This window comes from Triticum aestivum, chromosome 2A (assembly GCF_018294505.1).
Source record: "Triticum aestivum cultivar Chinese Spring chromosome 2A, IWGSC CS RefSeq v2.1, whole genome shotgun sequence".
Classification (NCBI taxonomy): domain Eukaryota; kingdom Viridiplantae; phylum Streptophyta; class Magnoliopsida; order Poales; family Poaceae; genus Triticum; species Triticum aestivum.
In genome coordinates, this window is record NC_057797.1 from 330262424 (window position 1) to 330289652 (window position 27229).

The following is a 27229-nucleotide window of genomic DNA, read 5'->3' on the forward strand; positions in this document are numbered from 1 at the left end:
TGGACACAAACGAAGTACACGAAGTTGCAATGGCTAACTTTTAACTAAACAAATCCCAAGGAAAAAGCTACTAGATGAATCTACTTATATAGGAGCAAGGGGTGGCGGCCAAGGAGGTGGGAGGACGTCCCAAGGCAGCCTAAAACTAACCCTAGGTCGTACAAGGCTCATGGGCCCAAGTGGAGGTGATGCAACACCTTTGGGCTTGTAGTTTGACTCGGATTCTGCTGCAACGTCAGATTGTTTCGTCCGTAACTCAACGCTCGGGACGAATTTGAAGGTGAATCCAATTGGGATGGAAAGAGCACGAAATCTAGTTTCCAACAAAAAAAGAATCACCCAATTCGGAGTCCGTATGAAAAAGTTATTAGCGTTTTGAGTCAGGTATGTCTGTGCAGTCCGAATCTGAATCCAGAACGTGAGAGACTTGGACTCTATCTTCTCTTGAGAGGACTTTTTGAACACAACCTAAACATCTCCTTTTCCCTTATCTTCATATGTGGATTGTACAAATGTCCCATACACCTGCAATTAGACAAAACACAAAAGTGTGTGAAGTATTTTTATTCTGGATAACATAAATAGACTATTGAATAGTTTGCATTAGAAATCACCTGACAAATATGCATGTATGCAATTTTTTGGTCGTATCCAAGGTAGTCATGTCCTCATCATCCTCCCCTTTTTGAAAACAAAGCCATCCTCGGCATTGCTTAATCTGAAATGTGGCTAACAAAAGAGACAAGGTGTACATGTTGTATATGTATATGTCATCCATTTTAACTTCCCTTGATTTTTGCACATATGTCACATGTATAAATGAGTAACTTTCATTGTTCATAAAATCTAAAGCCAAAAAATTATCACAAGAAGTAGAAGGCATGAAAATATTGCAACTCAGTTTGCACATATAAGTGAAGCTCTTATTCACTTCAAAAGATTGGCAATGTTCATCATTAAACCATCCTAACTTCGATGAATAAACCTTACTTGCATCAAATTTACATGCTACAACATGCTTAAATAAGCAAACATGCAATAAGTCATTGGACACAGAATCATCATCAAGATTAGAGGTCATATCAAAATGATTAAACATTGGTTCTTTTGCATCAATAGTTAATTCAATGGGTGCACTCAAAATTGTTGATATTTCAGTTGTTTGATCACATGACGCATTCATGACAGTAACAAGAGTCTCTAAAATAGGTGGTGTGCTCAAATCAACAGGTAACTCAACACATGATGCATTCAAGTTAACTAGGCATGCTTCATTCTCATCTGAAGTTATATCATCAAGACCTTTACTGTTACCTCGCAGAGATGTAGCTGATGTAGGTACGGACGTTGACAATGTACCATACTCTTGAGATGATATCACGCTCACAATCCAAGGTGGGGCTGCTCTAGTAGGTGCAATAGTGGAGTAAACAACCGGCGGTGGTGAGCATGAACTGGAATAGTAGTTGTTGTAGTCACCCAATGCATCCTCCTGTATTTGTCTCTCAGAGGTACAAGCACGGACATACATACCAGTAATGCAACAAGGAATATACTGAAATCTTGCCTGAATATCATGGTTCAAACCACCAAAAAATCTATTTATTGTATCGTCCTCAGATTCTTCTATGTCACAATAATGCATATAAGATTTGAACTCTTGGTAGTAAGCATGAACAGTGTTACTGCCTTGTTTTAATTGCTCCAATTTGCGACGCAATTCACGAAGATAGTAAGGAGGAAAAAAATGTTGTCTCATTACAGCTTTCAAAACTTGTCAAGTTGTGGGTTGGTTATCAATGTTTTTCTTACAATGTACACTCCACCAAACAGAAGCAAAACCAGTAAATACTCTAATGGTAGCTCGTACTCTCTCAAGTTCAGAAAAATCATGGTGACTAAAAACTTGTTCTACTTCAAGCTCCCAAACTAGATAAATAGCAGGATCAAATCTACCCTCAAATGATGGTAAAGAGATAACCTGACCATATGCTTGTGTGTGTGTTGTCCCAACTCTCGTGATGATGAAGATGTGTCCATCATCCAAGAACTTCTATCTCTGGAACCTGTCATGATTAGTAGAAACAAGAACCAAAATTCGAGAATAATGTTCCTGTGAACTACTAGGATGTGGTTGTAAAGTGCTCACAGTAAAGCAAATATCAATGTCTTACAAGTTCTTACCATGCGGCAGGTGGTGACAGGCAACCAGCAGTGTCAAATAACTCCGAAGATTGTGTAAAATGATTGCCAGGGGAACGTACTATACACGGTGTAGAAATATGTGGAGCTGGGTTGGCTATATATGGTAGCAAAAGATTAGCAATAATCAATTCAGAGATGCAATGTTGAATAAACGCTCAACGACGGTACTGTGCTGGTCCTAGTCTAGACCAAACTAGAGACGCGAGCCTAGAACACTAATGAGGTCACGTCGTAGCACAACTAGCATCAATAAAGGATATGAAGTAGCTCTGGACAGCAAGATATAAGTGAAGATCATAATAGCAGTAGACCTATTTAGAAGCTGATGTTGAGGTGCCAAATACTGAACTAGCTTCTGCAACTATTTAGATGCGGCTCGTTGCTAGCTTTCATTTGAGTACTCGCGGAGCCAAAACAGACTTCATATGAAGAAGTTATGCCTGTTTTACTGAACAGTGCACAAAACATATTCCAATCCGAATTCAACTACGAGATTGAGTCTAGATAGATCCGAATTTTTTTTTCTCCTCTCTTTTTTTTCTCACACTTTTTTTCTTTTCCTTTCTTTTTTTTCTCTCACTTTTTTTTTACTTTTTTTTCTCTCGTTTTTTTTCTCTACCTTTTTTTTCTCTCTCCCTCTTTCCAAAACAAACTAGATAAGATGTAGATTGGATCAAGCGAAAATGGGAACAATCTCAACTATGATTATGACAATGAACGGTGGGTAGCACGTGGAGGAAATTGATGGATGGGTGGTCGACAACCAAAGGGATAATGATGCAGCAGCGACGTGACTAATGTGAACAGAACTCGAAACTCTAAACGACCTAGACACTAAGACCAGCAACTCGACACGACGATGCAACCGATAATTCAACTATGCAAGCAATGAAAAGAAAATTGCAAAGGCTCAGACTGGCTTCGACAAAGGATGAATAGATCTAACTTTGTTTTGTGGATTTTTCTTGGACAATAGGTAATAAAATAAATCTAATCTAGGAAAACTGGAAATTCTCACCGAGCAACCAGAAAACTGATACCACTTGATAGAGGCGAGGGTCCCGATCTTTCGATGAGATGATAACTATCGATTTGGTGGAGACGACTTTGACGATCCGACTACAAACGTGCACGACGTTGCGCCTTAGCAACCGCTAAACCAATCTCCTGAGGTTACTGACGATGCTGGAAGCACGGTCAGCCTGACCACGAAGGTCTATTCCTGCAAGCAATCGAAGAACGAGCAAGAATATGATAAAGCAATCTGAATATCGCAAATATATATGAAGTATTGATAATGGTGGGGATCCGAAAGCAGTCTTGGTCTGGTCGTTGGACACAAACGAAGTACACGAAGTTGCAATGGCTAACTTTTAACTAAACAAATCCCAAGGAAAAAGCTACTAGATGAATCTACTTATATAGGAGCAAGGGGTGGCGGCCAAGGAGGTGGGAAGACGTCCCAAGGCAGCCTAAAACTAACCCTAGGTCATACAAGGCTCATGGGCCCAAGTGGAGGTGATGCAACACCTTTGGGCTTGTAGTTTGACTCGGATTCTGCTGCAACGTCAGATTGTTTCGTCCGTAACTCAATGCTCCGGACTAATTTGAAGGTGAATCCAATTGGGATGGAAAGAGCACGAAATCTAGTTTCCAACAAAAAAAGAATCACCCAATTCGGAGTCCGTATGAAAACGTTGTTAGCATTTTGAGTCAGGTATATCTGTGCAGTCCGAATCTGAATCCAGAACGTGAGAGACTTGGACTCTATCTTCTCTTGGCCCAAAAGTGACGTGAGAGGACTTTTTGAACACAACCTAAACATCTCCTTTTCCCTTATCTTCATATGTGGATTGTACGAATGTCCCATACACCTGCAATTAGACAAAACACAAAAGTGTGTGAAGTATTTTTGTTCTGGATAACATAAAGAGACTATTGAATAGTTTGCATTAGAAATCACCTGACAAATATGCATGTATGCAATATTTTTGGTCGTATCCAAGGTAGTCATGTCCTCATCATCCGGGTTGTTATGGCACACACGGTTGGTAAAATACAAACGTTTGCGATATGCACCATAATCCGAGATGGTTCACAGAGAGAAAATGTGTGCAAGCATGCACACAATTGTCGTTTGCAAAATGTGTGCGTTGTCAGACAATATCACAAACGGTATGGGCAAACTAAACGTTTGTGTTAGGTGCCTTATCGTACACGATTCGCAACCATGAACTATTTCTGATGAAGTATGCATCATAAACGTTGCACCTCAGAATAGTGTGTGCGATAGTTGTCATGTACGACGATGTTACGATGGTCCGGCGTTTCGTAATCTGTCCGACACTCGTACGACGGTTATCTAATCTTCTTAACGGTGAACCATTTGTGATGGGCCGCGCATAATACATGTTCTATAATAGTGAACCGTTTGTGATGGGCCGCGCATCGTAAACGTAGCACCACAGAATACCGACTGCGATGGCAATGCGAGCAGAAACGATTAGGAGTACTGTAGGGGCCCTATCCCCGATGGTTTCTGGGTCGTGTGGGAAGGACCCCCTATCGCCCACACTCACTTGGCGACGGTTCCAAATGCCTTCACGGAAAGGGGTTAAATACCGTTTGTTTAGGACCGATGCATACCAGTGTAGCATGAAACGTGATATAGGTGGATCAACATCATGCAAGTAATCAATGTCAAGAATGTCCACTAATGGGACTAGAGCATCACCTTCACCTATTTTACCTTTTTCATTCCACTCAAGTGGTGTAGGTGAGGTGGCAAAGACCAAATGGTGGTCATCTCCATCGTGATGGAACCATGTGGGAGTGCATCATAGTCCATCATGGCCATCTTCATGTACAAAGGAAGGACGAAGTCGTCGAGGATTGGCGTGTCATCATATATGGGACCTAGAACCAAATGAGAAGACACAATAGAGGTGGAGGTTAAGTTGTTAGAAATGGAAATTGCCTCACATGCCCTATCAACTACCTCACTCTCTCTATGTGGTGGTGGCTCACTCACTCCCTCAAGGTAGGTGCACTCAATGTCACATATGGTGGAGTCACTCAAATCACTCAAGTGGTCATGGTGGTGGCTCTCCTCACATGGGAATTGGGGCAACTCGCATATATGGGGCTAGTGGTGATGTCACTCTCACTCTCAATATGCTGGCATATATCTCCATGTTGAACTCCTATCCCTGCCTTGGTTGAAGGGATAGTCCCCTTCTCAACCTCCTCATCCATAACGCCTCTGAAGATGAATGCCGTAGGAAGCGACAAATCATCACTCTCCTCCGAGACCAACGATAAGGTCTCATGTGCGGTGTCGTAGCTTGACGCCGTCTTCTCATATTGTTGAAGCGGCTTGCGCTCGTCGCCGTGGTCGAAGGGGATAACCCTTGCTCGACCGTCTTGTCGCCGTCTTGTATGAGGCCCATATGATGTGGCACCTTGTAGCTTGTCTCCATGACTGAAGGGAATGTCCCATGCTCGGCCATCTTCCTTGAGGGGATTCTGAAGATGGAAGTGTCGCCCTTGTAGGTGGTCGCCTTGGACTTGATGATGTCGAAGTAGGCATACTCGTGGGAAGTAGGCAAAGATGTCGTACGTCCGAAGGCAAAGATGCCTTGATAACACATGGCAAAGATGCCGAAGTGGTGGTGGTAGTCGTAGCTTCCTCTCGGTGGTGACGATGTTGTTGTAGTCGACGGCGCTCTTCATCGTCATACACCTTTGGCTTGCTGTCGTCTTTGTGGTCATCTCGAACATGATGATGGTGCCGCGTGGTACTCTCATCATGTGGCCGTTCCGAAGACTTGCGACTTGTGCGTCTCTGCCTTGAAGATGACGAAGAGGAAGAAGACTTGTAGTTGACCCACACGTGTCGGATGTCATCCATTTCTGCGTCCAACTTGACATTGATGTAGTCCCTTTTGCTTGCTTCGGAGTGTTGTATGTCGATGGTGAGTCACTCAATGCCTTGCATTTCTCGTTGTAGTCCGAAGAGTGGAGTTTTGATGACATAGTTGTTCGCGACGTCGTTGTCGTCGAAGACCGGAGATGGAATGCTTCGCCTATCCATCACAAGACTCGAGCTAATGTGAGTGGAAGAAAGGAAAGAACTAGACCAAATGTACCTTTCCAATGTTGAAGATGGATCAATGATCACTCAATAATGTAACAAGGAAATAGCGCAATTGGTACCGGATCTTGTCAATTCTCACACCTACACAAGTAAGGCTTATGGTGGAGCTTGGTGAGGATAGTGGAGACCAATAGCAATGGGTGGCACACAGAAGAACACACACGAATAGATAAATGGGGTCGTGCAACCAAGGAATGAGCACAAAATATGGACTCCATGGAAAACGCTCGTGTTGCACAACTCTAGAGAGACACTAGCATGATTGCTCAATAGGCGGATACGACACTAGTGCACAACCTATAAGATGCAAAATGTATCAACGTTTCCATTCCAACTATGCTATATATGTATGATGTTCCAGTGTTTCGCATACGATGATCCAAGATGATCAATATGGTAGTATGGTATGCAATGTGGCGATGCTATGGCTCTTGCTTACAAGCTTCTTTGCTCTCTTTTTGCTTAAAATCTTATTCTCTTTTTTTATATACCACTTATGCAAAATGCTCGAACCAAGATAGCAATTGTGTATTGATACATCCATTTTGCATCATGCTTTTATATTGATATTTATTGCATTATGGGCTGTTATTACACATTATGTCACAATACTTATGCCTTTTTTCTCTTATTTTACAAGGTTTATATGAAGAGGGAGAATGCCGGCAACTGGAATTCTGGGCTGGAAAAGGAGCAAATATTATAGACCTATTCTGCACAACTCCAAAAGTCTTGAAACTCCATGAAAGGCAGTTTGGAATATATTAAAAATACTGGGCAAAGAAAGCACCAGAGGGGGCATCCACTGTCCACGAGGGTGGGGGCACGCCCTACCCCCTAGGCGTGCCCCCTGCCTCGTGGGCCACATGGAAGCACCCCGATGCCCATCTTCTGGTGATGAGGACATGACTACCTTGGATACGACCAAAAATATTGCATACATGCATATTTGTCAGGTGATTTCTAGTGCAAACTATTCAATAATCTATTTATGTTATCCAGAACAAAAATACTTCACACACTTTTGTGTTTTGTCTAATTGCAGGTGTATGGGATATTTGTACAATTCACATATGAAGATAAGGGAGAAAGAGATGTTTAAGTGCTGTTCAAAAAGTTCTCTCACGTCACTTTTGGGCCAAGATAAGACAGAGTCCAAGTCTCTCACGTTCTGGATTCAGATTCGGACTGCACAGACATACCTGACTCAAAACGCCAACAACTTTTTATACGGACTTCGAATTGGGTGATTCTTTTTTTCTTGGATTCTAGATTTTGTGTTATTTCCAGCCCAATTGGATTGACCTTCAAATTCGTCTGGAGCATTGAGATATCGACGAAACAATCAGACGCTGTAGCAGAATCCGAGTCAAACAACAAGTCCAAAGGTGTGCATCACCTCCACTTGGGCCCATTGGTCTTGTACGACCTAGGGTTAGTTTTAGGCTGCCTTGGGACATCCTCCCACCTCCTAGGCCGCCACCCCTTGCTCCTATATAAGTAGATCCATCTAGTAGCTTTTCCCTTGGGATTTGTTTAGTTAAAAGTTAGCCATTGCAACTTCGTGTACTTCATTTGTGTCCAACGACTAGACCAAGACCGCTTACGGATCCCCACCATTATCAATACGCCATATATATTCGCAATATTCAGATTGCTTTATCATATTCTTACTCGTTCTTCGATTGCTTGCAGAAATAGACCTTCGTGGTCAGGCTGATCGTGCTTCCAGCATCGTCAATAACCTCAGGAGATTGGTTTAGCGATTGCTAAGGCGCAACGTCGTGCACATTTGTAGTCGGATCATCAAAATCATCTCCACCAAATCGATAGTTATTATCTCATCGAAAGATTGGGACACCCTCGCCTCTATCAAGTGGTATCAGTTTTCAGGTTGCTCGGTGAGAATTTCCAGTCATCCCTAGATTAGATTTATTTTCTTACCTATTGTCCAAGAAAAAACCACAAAAAAAGTTAGATCTATTCATCCTTTGTCCTAGCCAGTCCGAGCCTTTGCAATTTTCGTTTCATTGTTTGCATTATTGAATTATCGGTTACATCGTCGTGTCGAGTTGCTGGTCTTAGTGTCTAGTTCCTTTAGAGTTTCGAGTTCTGTTCACATTAGTCACATCGCCGCTGCATCATTATCCCTTCAGCTGTCCATCATCTCATTCATCAATTTCCACCACGTGCTATGCACTGTTCATTGTCATAATCCTAGTTGAGGTCATTCACATCTTCGCCTGATCCAATCTGCATCTTATCTAGTTTGTCTTGGAAACAGGGAGAAAAAAAAGAAAGAGAAAAAAAAGAGAAAAAAAGGAAAGCAAAAAAAAGAGAAAGAAAAACAAAAAAAAAGTGTGAGGAAAAAAAAGAGAGAAAAAAAAACAAAGTTCAGATCTATCTAGACTCAATCTCGTAGCTGAATTCGGATTGAAATCTGTTTTGTGCACTGCTCAATAAACCAGGCATAACTTCCTCATACAAAGTCCGTTTTTGCTCCACGAGTACTCAAATTAAAGCTAGAGACGAGACGCATCTAAATAGTTGCAGAAGCTATTTCAATAATTTGCACCTCAAAATCGGCTTCTAAATAGGTCTTTTTGCCCTCCGAAGTTCGCGAACACAGCTTATTCCAGTTTTTCAAGCCAGTTTTAGAATTTTTTGACTCCTCATATCAACTCGGAATTGACTGATTCTTTTTGCATTGGAAAGCTTGAGTTAGTAGCCTTCTTTGAAAAAAATTATCAGAAAATTGGCTCAAACTTTTCAAGAGGAAAGTTGGAGAGAGTTGTTGTATATCCTTCTTGGCAGTTGTTTTTCATCATTATTTTCACTACCGTTGTGATCTTCACTTATATCTTGCTGTCCGGAGCTACTTAGTATCCTTGATTGATGCTAGTTGTGCTACGCCGTGACCTCATTAGTGTTCTAGGCTCGTGTCTCTAGTCCGGTCTAGCCTAGGACCAGCACAGTACCGTCGTTGAGCGTTTATTCAACATTGCATCTTTGAATTGATTATTGCTAATCTTTTGCTACCATATATAGCCAACCCAGCTCCACATATTTCTACACCGTGTATACGTACGTTCCCCTGGCAATCGCTTTACACAATCTTCGGAGTTATTTGACACCGCTGGTTGCCTGTCACCACCTGTCGCATGGTAAGAACTTGTAAGATATTGATATTTGCTTTACTGTGAGCACGTTATAACCACATCTAGTAGTTCATAGGAACATTATTCTTGAATTTTGTTTCTTGTTTCTACTAATCATGACAGGTTCTGGAGAAAGAAGTTCTTGGACGACGAACACATCTTCACCATCACGAGAGTTGGGACAACACACACAAGCACATGGTCAGGTTATCTCTTTACCATCATTTGAGGGTAGATTTAATCCTGCTATTTATCTAGCTTGGGAGCTTGAAGTAGAACAAGTTTTTAGTTACCATGACTATTCTGAACTTGAGCGAGTACGAGCTGCCACTAGAGCATTTACTGGTTTTGCTTCTGTTTGGTGGAGTGTGCATTGTAAGAAAAATATTGATAACCAACCCACAACTTGAAAATATTTGAAACATGTAATGAGACAACAATTTTTCCCTCCTTACTATCATCGTGAATTGCTTCGCAAATTTGAACAATTTAAACAAGGCAATAAAATATTCATGCTTACTACCAAGAGTTCAAATCTTATATGCATCATTGTGACATAGAAGAATCTGAGGATGATACAATGAATAGATTTTTTGGTGGTTTGAACCATGATATTCAGGCAAGATTTAGGTATATTCCTCGTTGCATTACTGGTATGTATGTCGTGCTTGTACCTTTGAGAGACAGTTACAGGAGGATGCATTGGGTGACTACAACAACTACTATTCCAATTCATGCTCACTACCATCGGTTGATTCCTCCACCGTTGCACCTACTAGAGCAGCCACACCTCAGAGTGTGAGTGCGACATCATCTCAAGTGTATGGTACATTGTCATTGTCCATACCAACATCAGCTACGTCTTTGCGACAAGATAACAGTAAAGGTATTGATGATATAACTTCACATGAGAATGATGCATCACTAATTAACTTAAATACATCATGTGTTGAGTTACCTATTGATTTGAGCACGCCACCTATTTTAGAGAATCATATTACTATCATGAATGCATCATGTGATCAAACAACTGAAATACCAACAATTTTGAGTGCACCCATTAAATTAACTATTGATGCAAAAGAACCAATGTTTAATCATTTTGATATGACCTCTAATCTTGGTGATGATTCTGTGTCCAATGACTTACTGCATGTTTGCTTATTTAAGAATGTTGTAGCATGTAAATTTGATGCAAGTAAGGTTTATTCACCAATATTGGGATGGTTTAATGATGAATATTGTCAATCTTTTGATAGGAATAAGAGCTTCACTTATATGTGCAAACTGAGTTGCAATATTTTCATGCCTTCTACTTATGATAATATTTTGCCTTTATATTTTATGATATATGAAAGTTACTCATGTATACATGTGTCATATGTGCAAAAATCAAGGGAAGTAAAAATGGATGACATATACATATACAACATGTATACCTTGTCTCTTTTGTTAGCCACATTTCAGATTAAGCAACGCCGAGGACGGCTTTGTTTTCAAAAAGGGGAGGATGATGAGGACATGACTACCTTGGATACGACCAAAAATATTGCATACATGCATATTTGTCGGGTGATTTCTAGTGCAAACTATTCAATAATCTATTTATGTTATCCAGAACAAAAATACTTCACACACTTTTGTGTTTTGTCTAATTGCAGGTGTATGGGATATTTGTACAATTCACATATGAAGATAAGGGAGAAAGAGATGTTTAAGTGCTGTTCAAAAAGTTCTCTCACGTCACTTTTGGGCCAAGATAAGATAGAGTCCAAGTCTCTCACGTTCTGGATTCAGATTCGGACTGCACAGACATACCTGACTCAAAACGCCAACAACTTTTTCATACGGCCTCCGAATTGGGTGATTCTTTTTTTCTTGGATTCTAGATTTTGTGCTATTTCCAGCCCAATTGGATTCACCTTCAAATTCGTCCGGAGCGTTGAGATATCGACGAAACAATCAGACGCTGCAGCAGAATCCGAGTCAAACAACAAGTCCAAAGGTGTGCATCACCTCCACTTGGGCCCATTGGCCTTGTACGACCTAGGGTTAGTTTTAGGCTGCCTTGGGACATCCTCCCACCTCCTAGGCCGCCACCCCTTGCTCCTATATAAGTAGATCCATCTAGTAGCTTTTCCCTTGGGATTTGTTTAGTTAAAAGTTAGCCATTGCAACTTCGTGTACTTCGTTTGTGTCCAACGACCAGACCAAGACCGCTTACGGATCCCCACCATTATCAATACTTCATATATATTCGCAATATTCAGATTGCTTTATCATATTCTTGCTCGTTCTTCGATTGCTTGCAAAAATAGACCTTCGTGGTCAGGCTGATCGTGCTTCCAGCATCGTCAGTAACCTCAGGAGATTGGTTTAGCGATTGCTAAGGCGCAACGTCGTGCACATTTGTAGTCGGATCGTCAAAGTCGTCTCCACCAAATCGATAGTTATCATCTCATCGAAAGATTGGGACACCCTCGCCTCTATCATCTGGTATAAGGTGTCTTTTGCCCTAGAAAAATAGGGAGGAAGCTTTCTGGATGAAGCGCCGCCGTCTCGAGGCAGAACCTTAGCGGAGTTATTCTGTCGGGGAAACATCCCTCCTGAAGGGGGAAATCGTCACCATCGTCATCACCATCGATCCTCTCATCGGGAGGGGGTCAATCTCCATCAACAAGTTGGTTTATTCGATGGAAGATTATATGTTCAGATCCTTTATGAATATTAATACCCCTTTGATTATGAACATGAATATGATCTTTGAGTAGTTACGTTTGTTCCTAAGGACATGGGAGAAGTCTTGTTATAAGTAGTCATGTGAATTTGGTATTCGTTCGATATTTTGATGAGATGTATGTTGTCTTTCCTCTAGTGGTGCTATGTGAATGTAGACGACTTGACACTTCACCATTGTTTGTGCCTAGGGTGATGAGGACATGACTACCTTAGATACGACCAAAAATATTGCATACATGCATATTTGTCAGGTGATTTCTAATGCAAACTATTCAATAATCTATTTATGTTATCCAGAACAAAAATACTTCACACACTTTTGTGTTTTGTCTAATTGCAGGTGTATGGGACATTTGTACAATCCACATATGAAGATAAGGGAAAAGGACAAGTTTAGGTTGTGTTCAAAAAGTCCTCTCACGTCACTTTTGGGCCAAGAGAAGATAGAGTCCAAGTCTCTCACGTTCTGGATTCAGATTCGGACTGCACAGACATACTTGACTCAAAACGCCAACAACTTTTTCATACGGACTCCGAATTGGGTGATTTTTTTTTGTTGGAAACTAGATTTCGTGCTCTTTCCAACCCAATTGGATTCACCTTCAAATTCGTCCAAAGCGTTGAGTTACAGACGAAACAATCTGACGTTGCAGCAGAATCCGAGTCAAACTACAAGCCCAAAGGTGTTGCATCACCTCCACTTGGGCCCATGAGCCTTGTACGACCTAGGGTTAGTTTTAGGCTGCCTTGGGACGTCCTCCCACCTCCTTGGCCGCCACCCCTTGCTCCTATATAAGTAGATCCATCTAGTAGCTTTTTTCCTGGGGATTTGTTTAGTTAAAAGTTAGCCATTGCAACTTCGTGTACTTTGTTTGTGTCCAACGACCAGACCAAGACCGCTTTCGGATCCCCACCATTATCAATACTTCATATATATTTGCAATATTCAGATTGCTTTATCATATTCTTGCTCGTTCTTCGATTGCTTGCAGGAATAGACCTTCATGGTCAGGCTGACCGTGCTTCCAGCATCGTCAGTAACCTCAGGAGATTGGTTTAGCGATTGCTAAGGCGCAACGTCGTGCACGTTTGTAGTCGGATCGTCAAAGTCGTCTCCACAAAATCGATAGTTATCATCTCATCAAAAGATCGGGACCCTCGCCTCTATCAAGTGGTATCAGTTTTCAGGTTGCTCGGTGAGAATTTCCAGTTTTCCTAAATTAGATTTACTTTCTTTCCTATTGTCCAAGAAAAATCCACAAAAAAGAGTTAGATCTATTCATCCTTTGTCCAAGCCAGTCTGAGCCTTTGCAATTTTCTTTTTATTGCTTGCATAGTTGAATTATCGGTTGCATCGTCGTGTCGAGTTGCTGGTCTTAGTGTCTAGGTTGTTTAGAGTTTCGAGTTCTGTTCACAATAGTCACGTCGCCACTGCATCGTTATCCCTTCCGCTGTCCACCACCCATCCATCAATTTCCTCCACGTGCTACCCACCATTCATTGTTATAATCATAGTTGAGATCGTTCCCATCTTCACTTGATCCAATCTACATCTTATCTAGTTTGTTTTGAAAAGAGGGAGAGAGAAAGAAAAAGATAGAGAAAAAAAACGAGAGAAAAAAGTAAAAAAAAGCCAGAGAAAAAAAAGAAAGGAAAAGAAAAAAAAGTGTGAGAAAAAAAAAGAGAGGAGAAAAAAAAACAAAATTCGGATCTATCTAGACTCAATCTCGTAGTTGAATTCGGATTGAAATCTGTTTTGTGCACTGTTCAGTAAAACAGGCATAACTTCCTCATATGAAGTCTGTTTTGGCTCCGCGAGTACTCAAATGAAAGCTAGCGACGAGCCGCATCTAAATAGTTGCAGAAGCTAGTTCAGTATTTGGCACCTCAACATCAGCTTCTAAATAGGTTTACTGCTATTATGATCTTCACTTATATCTTGCTGTCCAGAGCTACTTCATATCCTTTATTGATGCTAGTTGTGCGGTGACCTCATTAGTGTTCTAGGCTTGCGTCTCTAGTTTGGTCTAGCCTAGGACCAGCACAATACCGTCGTTGAGCGTTTATTCAACATTGCATCTCTGAATTGATTATTGCTAATCTTTTGCTACCATATATAGCCAACCCAGCTCCACATATTTCTACACCGTGTATACGTACGTTCCCCTGGCAATCGTTTTACACAATCTTCGGAGTTATTTGACACCGCTGGTTGCCTGTCACCACCTGCCGTATGGTAAGAACTTGTAAGATATTGATATTTGCTTTACTGTGAGCACTTTACAACCACATCCTAGTAGTTCATAGGAACATTATTCTCGAATTTTGGCATGACAGGTTCCAGAGATAGAAGTTCTTGGATGACGGACACATCTTCACCATCACGAGAGTTGGGACAACACACACAAGCATATGGTCAGGTTATCTCTTTACCATCATTTGAGGGTAGATTTAATCCTGCTATTTATCTAGCTTGGGAGCTTGAAGTAGAACAAGTTTTTAGTCACCATGATTTTTCTGAACTTGAGAGAGTACGAGCTACCATTAGAGCATTTACTGGTTTTGCTTCTGTTTGGTGGAGTGTACATTGTAAGAAAAACATTGATAACTAACCCACAACTTGGAAAGTTTTGAAAGCTGTAATGAGACAACATTTTTTTCCTCCTCACTATCGTCGTGAATTGCGTAGCAAATTGGAGCAATTAAAACAAGGTAGTAACACTTTTCATGCTTACTACCAAGAGTTCAAATCTTATATGCATCATTGTGACATAGAAGAATCTGAGGATGATACAATGAATAGATTTTTTGGTGGTTTGAACCATGATATTCAGGCAAGATTTAGGTATATTCCTCGTTGCATTACTGGTATGTATGTCGTGCTTGTACCTTTGAGAGACAGTTACAGGAGGATGCATTGGGTGACTACAACAACTACTATTCCAATTCATGCTCACTACCATCGGTTGATTCCTCCACCGTTGCACCTACTAGAGCAGCCACACCTCAGAGTGTGAGTGCGACATCATCTCAAGTGTATGGTACATTGTCATTGTCCATACCAACATCAGCTACGTCTTTGCGACAAGATAACAGTAAAGGTATTGATGATATAACTTCACATGAGAATGATGCATCACTAATTAACTTAAATACATCATGTGTTGAGTTACCTATTGATTTGAGCACGCCACCTATTTTAGAGAATCATATTACTATCATCTCAAGAGTATGGTACATTGTCAACGTCCGTACCTACATCAGCTACATCTCTGCGAGGTAACAGTAAAGGTCTTGATGATATAACTTCACATGAGAATGAAGCATGCCTAGTTAACTTGAATGCATCATGTGTTGAGTTACCTATTGATTTGAGCACACCACCTATTTTAGAGACTCTTGTTACTGTCATGAATGCGTCATGTGATCAAACAACTGAAATATCAACAATTTTGAGTGCACCCATTGAATTAACTGTTGATTGCAAAAGAACCAATGTTTAATCATTTTGATATGACCTCTAATCTTGATGATGATTCTGTGTCCAATGACTTATTGCATGTTTGCTTATTTAAGCATGTTGTAGCATGTAAATTCGATGCAAGTAAGGTTTATTCATCGAAGTTAGGATGGTTTAATGATGAACATTGCCAATCTTTTGAAGAGAATAAGAGCTTCACTTATATGTGCAAACTGAGTTCCAATATTTTCATGCCTTCTACTTCTTGTGATAATTTTTTGGCTTTAGATTTTATGAACAATGAAAGTTACTCATGTATACATGTGACATATGTGCAAAAATCAAAGGAAGTTAAAATGGATGACATATACATATACAACATGTACACCTTGTCTCTTTTGTTAGCCACATTTCAGATTAAGGAATGCCGAGGATGATGAGGACATGACTACCTTGGATACGACCAAAAATATTGCATACATGCATATTTTTCAGGTGATTTCTAATGCAAACTATTCAATAGTCTATTTATGTTATCCAGAACAAAAATACTTCACACACTTTTGTGTTTTGTCTAATTGCAGGTGTATGGGACATTTGTACAATCCACATATGAAGATAAGGGAAAGGAGATGTTTAGTTTGTGTCCAAAAAGTCCTCTCACGTATTTGGGCCAAGAGAAGATAGAGTCCAAGTCTCTCACGTTCTGGATTCAAATTCGGACTGCACAGACATACCTGACTCAAAACGCCAACAACTTTTTCATACGGACTCCGAATTGGGTGATTCTTTTTTTGTTGGAAACTAGATTTCATGCTCTTTCCATCCGAATTGGATTCACCTTTAAATTCGTCCGAAGCGTTGAGTTACAGACGAAACAATCTGACGTTGCAGCAGAATCCGAGTCAAACTACAAGCCCAAAGGTGTTGCATCACCTCCATTTGGACCCATGAGCCTTGTACGACCTAGGGTTAGTTTTAGGCTGCCTTGGGACGTCCTCCCACCTCCTTGGCTGCCACCCCTTGCTCCTATATAAGTAGACCATCTAGTAGCTTTTTCCTTGGGATTTGTTTAGTTAAAAGTTAGCCATTGCAACTTCGTGTACTTCGTTTGTGTCCAACGACCAGATCAATACTTCATATATATTTGCAATATTCAGATTGCTTTATCATATTCTTGCTCGTTCTTCGATTGCTTGCAGGAATAGACCTTCGTGGTCAGGCTGACCGTGCTTCCAGCATCGTCAGTAACCTCAGGAGATTGGTTTAGCGATTGCTAAGGCGCAACGTCGTGCACGTTTGTAGTCGGATCGTCAAAGTCGTCTCCACCAAATCGATAGTTATCATCTCATCGAAAGATCGGGACCCTCGCCTCTATCAAGTGGTATCAGTTTTCAGGTTGCTCGGTGAGAATTTCTAGTTTTCCTATATTAGATTTATTTTCTTACCTATTGTCCAAGAAAAATCCACAAAAAAGAGTTAGATCTATTCATCCTTTGTCCAAGCCAGTCTGAGCCTTTGCAATTTTCTTTTCATTGCTTGCATAGTTGAATTATCGGTTGCATCGTCGTGTCGAGTTGCTGGTCTTAGTCTCTAGGTCGTTTAGAGTTTCGAGTTCTGTTCACATTAGTCACATCGTCGCTGCATCGTTATCCCTTCCGCTGTCCACCATCCATCCATCAATTTCCTCCACGTGCTACCCACCGTTCATTGTCATAATCATAGTTGAGATCGTTCCCATCTTTGCTTGATCCAATCTACATCTTATCTAGTTTGTTTTGGAAAGAGGGAGAGAGAAAAAAAGATAGAGAAAAAAAACGAGAGAAAAAAAAGTAAAAAAAAAGTCAGAGAAAAAAAAAGAAAGGAAAAGAAAAAAAAGTGTGAGAAAAACCAGAGAGGAGAAAAAAAACAAAATTCGGATCTATCTAGACTCAATCTCGTAGTTGAATTCGGATTGAAATCTGTTTTGTGCACTGTTCAGTAAAACAGGCATAACTTCCTCATATGAAGTCTGTTTTGGCTCCGCGAGTACTCAAATGAAAGCTAGTGACGAGCCGCATCTAAATAGTTGCAGAAGCTAGTTCAGTATTTGGCACCTCAACATCAACTTCTAAATAGGTCTACTGCTATTGTGATCTTCACTTATATCTTGCTGTCCAGAGCTACTTCATATCCTTTATTGATGCTAGTTGTCCTAGGACGTGACCTCATTAGTGTTCTAGGCTCGCGTCTCTAGTGGTCTAGCCTAGGACCAGCACATTACCGTCGTTGAGCGTTTATTCAACATTGCATCTCTGAATTGATTATTGCTAATCTTTTGCTACCATACATAGCCAACCCAGCTCCACATATTTCTACACCGTGTATACGTACGTTCCCTTGGCAATCGTTTTACACAATCTTCGGAGTTATTTGGCACCGCTGGTTGCCTATCACCACCTGCCGCATGGTAAGAACTTGTAAAATATTGATATTTGCTTTACTGTAAGCACTTTACAACCACATCCTAGTAGTTCATAGGAACATTATTCTCGAATTTTGGTTCTTGTTTCTACTAATCATGACAGGTTCCAGAGATAGAAGTTCTTGGATGACGGACACATCTTCACCATCATGAGAGTTGGGCAACACACACAAGCATAGGGTCAGGTTATCTCTTTACCATCATTTGAGGGTAGATTTAATCCTGTTATTTATCTAGCTTGGGAGCTTGAAGTAGAACAAGTTTTTAGTCACCATGATTTTTCTGAACTTGAGAGAGTACGAGCTACCATTAGAGCATTTACTGATTTTGCTTCTGTTTGGTGGAGTGTACATTGTAAGAAAAACATTGATAACCAACCCACAACTTGGAAAGTTTTGAAAGCTGTAATGAGACAACATTTTTTTTCGTCCTTACTATCGTCGTGAATTGCGTCGCAAATTGGAGCAATTAAAACAAGGCAGTAACATTGTTCATGCTTACTACCAAAAGTTCAAATCTTATATGCATCATTGTGACATAGAAGAATCTGAGGATGATACAATGAATAGATTTTTTGGTGGTTTGAACCATGACATTCAGGCAAGATTTCAGTATATTCCTCGGTGCATTACTGGTATGTATGTCCGTGCTTGTACCTTTGAGAGACAAATACAGGAGGATGCATTGGGTGACTACAACAACTACTATTCCAGTTCATGCTCACCACCGCCGGTTGGTTACTCCACTATTGCACCTACTAGAGCAGCCCCACCTCGGATTGTGAGCGCGATATCATCTCAAGAGTATGGTACATTGTCAACGTCCGTACCTACATCAGCTACATCTCTGCGAGGTAACAGTAAAGGTCTTGATGATATAACTTCACATGAGAATGAAGCATGCCTAGTTAACTTGAATGCATCATGTGTTGAGTTACCTATTGATTTGAGCACACCACCTATTTTAGAGACTCTTGTTACTGTCATGAATGCGTCATGTGATCAAACAACTGAAATATCAACAATTTTGAGTGCACCCATTGAATTAACTGTTGATTGCAAAAGAACCAATGTTTAATCATTTTGATATGACCTCTAATCTTGATGATGATTCTGTGTCCAATGACTTATTGCATGTTTGCTTATTTAAGCATGTTGTAGCATGTAAATTCGATGCAAGTAAGGTTTATTCATCGAAGTTAGGATGGTTTAATCATGAACATTGCCAATCTTTTGAAGAGAATAAGAGCTTCACTTATATGTGCAAACTGAGTTCCAATATTTTCATGCCTTCTACTTCTTGTGATAATTTTTTGGCTTTAGATTTTATGAACAATGAAAGTTACTCATGTATACATGTGACATATGTCCAAAAATCAAGGGAAGTTAAAATGGATGACATATACATATACAAGATGTACACCTTGTCTCTTTTGTTAGCCACATTTCAGATTAAGCAATGCCTAGGATGATGAGGACATGACTACCTTGGATACGACCAAAAATATTGCATACATGCATATTTGTCAGGTGATTTCTAATGCAAACTATTCAATAGTCTATTTATGTTATCCAGAACAAAAATACTTCACACACTTTTATGTTTTGTCTAATTGCAGGTGTATGGGACATTTGTACAATCCACATATGAAGATAAGGGAAAAGGAGATGTTTAGTTTCTGTTCAAAAAGTCATCTCACGTCACTTTTGGGCGAAGAGAAGATAGAGTCCAAGTCTCTCACGTTCTGGATTCAAATTCGGACTGCACAGACATACCTGACTCAAAACGCCAATAACTTTTTCATACGGACTCCGAATTGGGTGATTCTTTTTTTGTTGGAAACTAGATTTCGTGATCCTACCATCCCAATTGGATTCACCTTCAAATTCGTCCGGAGCGTTGAGTTACGGACGAAACAATCTGACGTTGCAGCAGAATCCGAGTCAAACTAGAAGCCCAAAGGTGTTGCATCACCTCCACTTGGGCCCATGAGCCTTGTACGACCTAGGGTTAGTTTTAGGCTGCCTTGGGACGTCCTCCCACCTCCTTGGCCGCCACCCCTTGCTCCTATATAAGTAGATCCATCTAGTAGCTTTTTCCTTGGGATTTGTTTAGTTAAAAGTTAGCCATTGCAACTTCGTGTACTTCGTTTGTGTCCAACGACCAGACCAAGATCGCTTCCGGATACCCACCATTATCAATACTTCATATATATATTTGCAATATTCAGATTGCTTTATCATATTCTTGCTCGTTCTTTGATTGCTTGTAGGAATAGACCTTCGTGGTCAGGCTGACCGTGCTTCCAGCATCGTCAGTAACCTCAGGAGATTGGTTTAGCGATTGCTAAGGCGCAACGTCGTGCACGTTTGTAGTCGGATCGTCAAAGTCGTCTCCACCAAATCGATAGTTATCATCTCATCGAAAGATCGGGACCCTCGCCTCTATCATAGGGGAAGACATTGGGAAGTAATAAGTAGATGATGGGTTGCTAGAGTGACAGAAGCTTAAACCCTAGTTTATGCGTTGCTTCGTAAGGGGCTGATTTCGATCCATATGTATCATGCTATGGTTAGGTTTACCATAATTCTTCTTTCTAACTTGCGGATGCTTGCGAGGGAGGTTAATCATAAGTGGGATGCTTGTCCAAGGAAGGGCAGCACCCAAGCACCGGTCCACCCATATATCAAATTATCAAAGTAACGAACGCAAATCATATGAGCATGATGAAAACTAGCTTGGCGATAATTCCCATGTGTCCTCGTGAGCGCTTTCCATTATATAAGAGTTTGTCCAGGCTTGTCCTTTGCTACAAAAAGGATACGGCTACATTGCTGCACCTTGTTTACTTTTGTTACTTGCTACCCGTTACAAATTACCTTATCATAAAACTATCTGTTACTGATAATTTCAGTGCTTGCAAAGAATACCTTGCTGGAAATCGCTTATCATTTCCTTCTGCTCCTCGTTGGGTTTGACACTCTTACTTATCGAAAGGACTACGATTGACCCCCTATACTTGTGGGTCATCAAGACTCTTTTCTAGCGCCGTTGCTGGGGAGTGAAGCGCCTTTGGTAGGTGGAATTTGGTAAGGAAAAATTTATATAGTGTGCTGAAATTTATTGTCACTTGTTACCATGGAAAATAATACTTTGAGGGGCTTGTTCGGGGTATCTTTCCCCTGAACAGTAGAGCAAAGAGTTTCTCCTCAACCTATTGAACCTACTGAAAATGTTTACTTTGAAATTCCTTCGGGTATGATATAGAAACTGCTAGCTAATCCTTTTACAGGAGATGGAACATTACATCCCGATATGCACCTAATCTATGTGGATGAAGTTTGTGGCTTATTTAAGCTTGGAGGTATGCCCGAGGATGTTATCAAGAAGAAGGTCTTCCCTTTATCTTTGAAGGGAAAGGCATTGACATGGTTTAGGCTATGTGATGATATTGGATCATGGAACTACAACCGATTGAAATTGGAATTTCTTTAGAAGTTTTAACCTATGCATCTGGTTCATCGTGATCGTATATATATATATATATATATATATATATATATATATATATATATATATATATATCTGTGTGTGTGTGTGTGTGTGTGTGTATATAATTTTTGTCCCCGCGACGGAGAAAGTATCGCTCAAGCTTGGGGGAGGCTTAAGTCAATGTTATATTCATGCCCCAATCATGAGCTCTCAAGAGAAATTATTATTCAAAAATTTATGCTCGGCTTTCTCTCAATAATTGCTCCATGCTCGATACTTCTTGTACTGGTTCTTATATGATGAAGAATATTGAATTCAAATGGGATTTATTGGAAAGAATTAAACGCAACTCTGAAGATTGGGAACTCGATGAAGGTAAGGAGCCAGGTATAACACCTAAGTTTGATTGTGTTAAATCTTTTATGGATACCGATGCTTTTCGTGAATTTAGCACTAAATATGGACCTGACTCTGAGATAGTAGCTTCTTTTTGTGAATCATTTGCTACTCATGTTGATTTCCCGAAGGAGAAGTGGTTTAAATATCATCCTCCCATTGAAGTAAAAGTAGTTGAACCTATTAAAGTTGAAGAAAAGACTATCACTTATAATGTTGATCCTATTGTTCCTACCACTTATATTGAGAAACCACCTTTCCCAGTTAGAATAAAGGATCATGCTAAAGCTTCAACTATGGTTCATAAGAGTAATGCTAGAACACCTACACCCTCTGAGAAAATTAAAGTTGAACCTAGTATTGCTATGGTTAAAGATCTCTTGGTCGATAATATTGATGGGCATGTTATTTACTTATGTAATGAAGCTGCTAGAATTGCTAGACCCGATACTAAAAATAAACATAGACCTGTTGTAGGCATGCCTGTTGTTTCTGTTAAAATAGGAGATCATTGTTATCATGGCTTATGTGATATGGGTGCTAGTGCGAGTGCAATACCTCATTCTTTAAACGAATAAATTATGCATGATATTACACCTGCTGAGATAGAAGATATTGATGTTACAATTAAGCTTGCCAATAGAGATACTATTTGACCAATTGGGATTGTTAGAGATGTTGAAGTCTTGTGTGGGAAAGTTAAATATCCTACTGATTTTCTTGTTCTTGGTTCCCCACAAGATGACTTTTGTCCCATTATTTTAGGTAGACCCTTCTTTAATACCGTTAATGCTAAGATAGACTGCGAGAAGGATATTTTTACTGTTGGTTTAGGGGATATGTCTCATGATTTTAATTTTGCTAAATTTCGTAGACAACCCCATGATAAAGAATTGCCTAGTAAATATGAAATTATTGGTCTTTCTTCTATTGTTGTGCCTCCTAATGATCCTTTAGAACAATATTTGCTAGACCATGAAAATGATATGTTTATGAATGAAAGAAGGGAAATAGATGAAGTATTCTTTAAACAGGGACCTATTTTGAAACACAACCTGTCTGTTGAAATTCTAGGGGATCCTCCTCCACCCAAGGGTGATCCCGTGTTTGAGCTTAAACCATTACCTGATACTCTTAAATATGCTTATCTTGATGAAAAGAAGATATATCCTGTTATTATTAGTGCTAACCTTTCAGAGCAAGAAGAAGAGAAATTATTGAAAACTCTGAAGAAGCACTGTGCTGCTATTGGATATACTCTTGATGATCTTAAGGGAATTAGTCCCACTCTATGCCAGCACAAAATAAAATTGGAAAAAGATGCTAAACCGGTTGTTGATCACCAATGACGGTTAAATCATAAGATGAAAGAAGTGGTAAGAAAAGAAATTCTAAAACTTCTGGAGGCAAGTATAATTTATCCCGTTGCTGATAGTCAGTGAGTAAGTCCTGTCCATTGTGTCCCTAAGAAGGGAGGTATTACTATTGTTCCTAATGCTAAAGATGAATTGATCCCATAAAGAATTGTTACAGGTTATAGAATGCTAATTGACTTCCGTAAATTAAATAAAGCTACTAAAAAGGATCATTACCCTTTACCTTTTATTGATCAAATGCTAGAAAGATTATCCAAACATACACATTTTTGCTTTCTAGATGGTTATTCTGGTTTCTCTCAAATACCTGTGTCAAAAGAGGATCAGGAAAAGACCACTTTTACTTGCCCTTTCGGTACCTTTGCTTGTAGACGTATGCCTTTTGGTTTATGTAATGCACCTGCTACCTTTCAAAGATGTATGACTACTATATTCTCTGACTTTTGTGAAAAGATTGTTGAGGTTTTCATGGATGATTTCTCCGTGTATGAAACTTCTTTTGATGATTGCTTAAGCAACCTTGATCGAGTTTTGCAGAGATGTGAAGAAACTAATCTTGTCTTGAATAGGGAGAAGTGCCACTTTATGGTTAATGAAGGTATTGTCTTGGGGCATAAATTTTCTGAAAGAGGTATTGAAGTTGATAAAGGTAAAGTTGATGCTATTGAAAAGATGTCGTATCCGAAGGACATTAAAGGTATAAGAAGTTTCCTTGGTCATGCCGGTTTTTATAGGAGGCTCATTGATAAGGACATCAATACCATTGTTACACCCACAGCCCCTACTGTTACATATACTGGACCAATTACTAGAGCTTGCGCACGCCAATTAAATTACCAGGTACTTTCGTTTCTTGGCAATGATTCTAATGTTCATGAGATTATGATGCTGCCTAAATTGGATACATTTGTTTTGCTTAAAAATGAAGGGCCTAGCTTGGAGAAGGATGAACATTGGAGCAAGAACACGCATGGAGTTGATGGCATGCGCAAGGGGATCAAGAACGGAGTTACAAGTGATGATTTCAGGACTTTGAAGCCGCCATAAGGAGTGCATGAAGCCTTGGACGAAATATACAAGATGCCACTTCATAATATTCGTCCATAGGCTATTCTAGGTGCTGCGTCACATTATTAATGGGCCAGGCCCATGTAATTTCGAAATACTTAAGTATAGGCTATTTTTAGAGTCCGTATATGTGGGGAAACAAGAGTTAGGGTTGATTTCGGACCCCACCCTCAATGGCCACGAAATTCCCCCCTCTTCCTCCATATATACAACCCTTAGGGCGTCGTTTAGACTTTGGGTTTTGTTTAGATTAAAAGTTCGCCATAGCTGCAACTTCGCGTACTTCGTTTGTGTCCAACGACCAGACCAAGACATCACAGAACCCCACCTTGATCAATAAAGCTTTCATCTTATATTCACAATATCCCGATTGCAATCTCAGTTTCTTGCTTGTTCTTCGTTTGCTCGCAGGAAACAGACCCTCGTGGTCAGGTTGATCATGCTCTGGCGTGGTCAATAACCCTCGGAAGTTGGTTTAGCGATTGCTAAGGCGCGACGTCTCGCACGTTCGTAGTCGGATCGTCAAGGTCGACTCCCACAGAAAACGATAGCCACCATCTCATTGAAACATCGGGACACCTTAGCCTCTATCAAGTGGTATCAGATTTCCAGGTTGCTCGGTGAGATTTTACAGTTTTTCGTAGATTAGATCCAGTCTGTTCTTCATACCTAAAGTCCACGAAAAAGCCAGAAAAAAAAATTAGGGTTAGTTCATCATATCCGAACCAATCTGAGCCTTTGCATAATCTTTTTAGGGTTTTTGCTTTGTTGAATTTGCGGTTGCATCGTCGTGTCAAGTTGCTGGTCTTAGAGTCTAGTCTTTTAGAGTTTCGAGTTCTGGTCATAAGTTGTCACGCCGCCGCCGCACCATCATCATCGCCCATCTACCACTTTTGCTTATCCGTCACCGCTCTGAATCCATATCCATATACCACCACCAATCCGTATCCATATACCACCACCAATCTATATCCATATACCACCACCGCTACCATATACCACCACCGCTACCATATACCACAACCATATATCCACCACCAATCCGAGTTCTTCTCATATTAGGTTTGTTCTTGAGATCAATCTAAATTCTGATTCGTGTTTCCTTGCCTGCGTAGGTCTCGAAAAAAAAAGAGTCTGGAGACCCCCGGGCAGTTTTTAGCCCAAAATTTTCACGGGCAAATTTTTTCCCTATCCTATTTTTAGGCTTTTCTAAGTCTTTTGAGCCACATTCCATCATAGTGATTTTTTGTCGCACTTTTTCGTCGTCGCTGCCCTAATTTCCGAAAAAAAATTCATGCCCATCCTATCAGTTCGACGAGGGAAGAGTTTTGAGACACTCGCCATTATAGTGATTTTTCGCAAAAAAAAGAGGAGCGCAAAAAAACGAGCGCAAAAAAAAGAGTTCCAGAGTGTGCTTTTCCCTTATTTACGTGCAGTGCCGTGATTTTGTTAGTGTTCTAGGCTCGCGTCTCTAGCACGGTCTAGCCTAGGACCAGCACAGTACCGTCGTTGAGCGTTTATTCAACTTTGCATCTCTGAATTGATTATTGCTGACCCTTTTTGCTACCATACTATAAGCCTTCCCAGCTCCACATACATCTACGTCGTGCGTTTGACTCTCCCTGGCAATCGCTCTATCCAAGCTTTTGAGAGTTTTGACTACAACGGTTGCCAATCACCGCCTGCTGCTGGGTAAGAACTGGTAAGAATTTGAGATTTGCTTGACGGATTTGTGACACCCGCCACCACCACCACTTGTTAGTAGTCTGTAGGATCATATTTCTTGTGTGTTTCTATTGCTGCTAACCATGCCAGGATCACAAGCCGACGAGACTGACTGGGAGAACTTGACGAACAAGGAGCTTCATGATACGTTTCAGCAAATGATGAGTGGATAGGTGCACAATGTGATAAATAGATTTGAAGAGGCCATGGAGAAGATAGATGGCATGGAGAAGACGTTTGAAATAAAGCTCGATAACAAGTTTGCTGAATTGCTTTCGCGTTTTCCACCACCACCACCGGCTGCTCCTGCCGCACCTCTGCAACAACAGCAACAACATCGACTACCTCCACGTCGGGAAACAGCCCTCCGCCGAGCGAGCCGTGTCCCTCTTCAGTCGGGCCAAACTGCTGGTGCTGCTGTTGATACTTCTGTGGCTCCTACTGCTGATGTGGAGGAGGATGATTATGTGGGAGATTATGAGGATGAGGTTGATCAAAATCAGAACTACGTGCCACCACCAGCACAGCAACCACCAGGTCGTCCACATGCAAATAATGGCAATGGTAGGGCTCACCCTCAGGTACGAGATCATGACCATCTCCCTAAACTAAAATTGAATATTCCACCATTTGAGGGTAGATATGTTCCTGATATATATCTTACTTGGGAGTTAGAAACTGAACAACGATTTACATGTTTACAATATCCCGAGGAGAGACGTGTTCCTGCTGCTGTTTGTGCATTCACTCGTTTTGCATGTGTTTGGTGGTCTGAGCATTGTAGATTATATCCTATTCCGGCTACTTGGGCTGCTTTGAAAACTGCTATGCGTACTCGTTGGGTTCCACCATATTATCAACGTGAATTACTTCAAAAATTGCAGCGCTTAAGACAGGGAAAAAATTCTGTAGAAGAATATTATCAGGAATTACAAACTGGCATGATTAGATGTGGTATTGTTGAGAAGAATGAAGCTATGCTTGCACATT